This window comes from Galeopterus variegatus, unplaced genomic scaffold, assembly GCF_000696425.1.
Source record: "Galeopterus variegatus unplaced genomic scaffold, G_variegatus-3.0.2 Scaffold3964, whole genome shotgun sequence".
Classification (NCBI taxonomy): domain Eukaryota; kingdom Metazoa; phylum Chordata; class Mammalia; order Dermoptera; family Cynocephalidae; genus Galeopterus; species Galeopterus variegatus.
Window position 1 is genome coordinate 103,683 of NW_007730075.1, and position 3,122 is coordinate 106,804.

The window sequence follows — 3,122 nt, forward strand, 5'->3', positions numbered from 1 at the left end:
ATATATATATATATATATATATATATATAGCCAGAGATCCAGGAAGGGCATAGTCTTGCAGTACAAAACCCTTTAGACTACCCTTCCCCCCTCTACAGGTAGATGCCATGAAAGAAGTAACACCCTTAACTTCCCCACCGGTCTGGATGCTGCAGAGACTGTGGGGTGGAATCATGATCCACCCTGCACCAAGCAAACACAAGCAGAAGCAGCAGTGCCCTGCTCCCATCCTTTGACGGTGACTGCAGACACAGATAACAGAGCCCTACTCCTTCCCACTTGCACTGCATGCAGAATCTGTGAGGCAGAGTCCTGCCAACTATCAACACCCCGTAGGAAGCAAACACCAGAAAAAGGTAGCACCCTTTCTCCTTTCAGCTAGAGAATTTGAGGATCATGAAGAGGTGGTGGATGGAGAAAAGGATGCTTTAAATTTGTATATGAAGTCCAGGGCTCACCCCATCCCATTCATCTGTGAAAATGAAGAGAATCAACAGAGTAAAAGCTTTGAGACCTGACTTATGGGATGGTTTCAGATCGGCTACTGGGTAATGCAAAAGCAACACAGACCAGAGCAGCACTGCAAAGATTTTGACAACTAAATTAACATGAAAACCAGAGCCCATCAAAATGGTCCAGGATGTACTTTCTGATCATAAATGTGTTAACTGCCTATTTAAAAAGAAGATTTAAGTGGGAACCAGAGTCTCATTGCATAGTACTCACAATTTCTAGGACACAGTGCAAAAGTACTCATCAATCCAAAATCCAAGAGAATCTCAGTTCACATGGCAAGAGATAATCAATATGTCAACACCAAGAAGATAAAGCTTCCCTGTGAAGCTATCAACAGGGATTTAAAAGGAGCTATTATAAAAATGCTCTAATAAGTGGTTTCAAATTCTCTTGTAATAAATGGAAAAACTAAAAGAACCAAATAGAAATTTTAGAATTGAAAAACACATTAACCAAAATGAAAATTTGCTGAAAGATAATGGAAATGACAGAGGAAAATGTAACTCATCCAGGAGAGTGATCAACAGAGATCTTCTAAATTAAATAAAAGAAGAAAAATAGATTTTAAAAATGGCCAAAGCCTCAAGGACTTGTGGAACAACAATAACTTTTCTAACTTTCATGTAATTGAAGTATAAGAGGAGAAGAAAGAGCGAAAGCTGAAAAAGTGTTTGAAGAAAAAGTAGCTGAAAACTCAGATTTCATTATAGATAGAGGAAATATGTAAGATACCTCTATCATAAAGAGGGGAGGCTCACAGAACTTAAAAAGTAATAAATTTTCTATTCCACTTGAAATGATAAAATATCAATACTAATAAACTGTTATAAGTTCAGTACATATATTGTAATCCTTAGAGCAACCACTAAAATATCCATACAGATATTTTTAAAAACAAAATAAATTAAAATACAATACTGAAATATATTCAAATAGTCCAAAGTAAGTAAAGAAGGGAAAACAGAGCAACAAAAAACAGAAGAAATGAAGAGAAAATGAATAATAAATCATCACAGCTAAATCCGAATCCATCAGTAATTAAGTTCCAGGTAAATGGTCTAAACTGAAAGGACAAAGTTGTCACAATGGGTAAAAAATGGCACAACTATATGCTGGTTATTAGAAACACTTCAAATACTGTATAATTTCATAGTCAGGTTAAAAGCAAAAGCAAGGAACAAATATACCATGTAAACACTTACCAAAAGAAATCTGGAGTAGTTATACTAATTTCAGACAAAGTAAAGTTCAGAGAAAAAATCACCAGGAACAAGAATTGACACAAGATAATGATAAAAGGGTTACTTTACCAGAGATATATAATATTCCTATCCTAAATGGGTATGCACTAAACAACAGAGCTTAAAAATACATGAAGCAAAAACTAGCAGAACTGAAAGGTAAAATAGACAAATCTGCAGTTATGATGAGGACTTCAATAGCCTTCTCTCAATAATGAATAGAAATAAATATACAAATAACTGAGATATAGAAGAACTGAACATCACTATCAACTACTGGAATATAATTGGCATTTATGGAATACTCCACCAAACCATGGATGAATGCACATTAATTTTGAACACACATGCAACCTTCACCAAGACAGATGATATCCTGAATTATAAAACAAATTTAGAAGAATTGAATAAATTTTAACAAATTTAAAAATTTTTAAATTAAATCATATAAAATAGTTCTCTGACCAAATGGAATTAAAAAACAAATAAGTAACAAAAAGATAACATAAAAATCTTCAAATACTTGGAAATCAAACAACATACTTCTGTATAATCTGTGGCAAAAGAGCAAGTCTCAAAAGAAATTGGAAAATATTTTGAACAGAATAAAATGAAAACATATCTGAATTTGTGGGATAAAGCAAAGCAGTGCTTAGAGGTAAATTTATAACACTAAAGGCATATATTAGATGAAAGACCTCTGCAATAAGAACTGCAAATCACTAGTAAAAGAAATAAAAGAGGACACAAAAAGATAGAAAGACATCCTATGCTCTTGGATTTGAAGAATTAACATTGTGGAATGTCCATACTACCCAAAGCAATCTACAGGTTCAGCGCAATCCCCATCAAAATACCAGTGACATTCTTCATAGAAATATAAAAAACAATCTTAATAGTCATATGGGAAAAAAGGACTTCAAATATCCAAAGCATCCTGAGCAAAAAAAAATAAAGGCATAACACTCCCTGACTTCAAACTATACTACAAAGCTATAGTAACCAAAACAACATGGTACTGGTATAAAAACAGACAAATAGAACAGAATAGAGAACCCATATACCTGCAGAAAACTGATCTTTGACAAAGACAACAAGAACATACAATGCAGAAAAGACTGCCTCTTCAATAAGTGGTGATGGGAAAACTGGAAATCCGTATGTAGTAAAATGAAACTAGCCCTGTACCTCTCATGATACACCAAAAGCAACTCAAAATGGATTAAATACTTAAACATAAGACCTAAAAATAGAAAACTCCAAAAAGAAAACACTTTGAGATATAAGACTGGGCAAAGACTTTATGAATATGACCCCAAAAACACAGACAACAAATGGAAAAATAAACAAATGGGATTACACCAA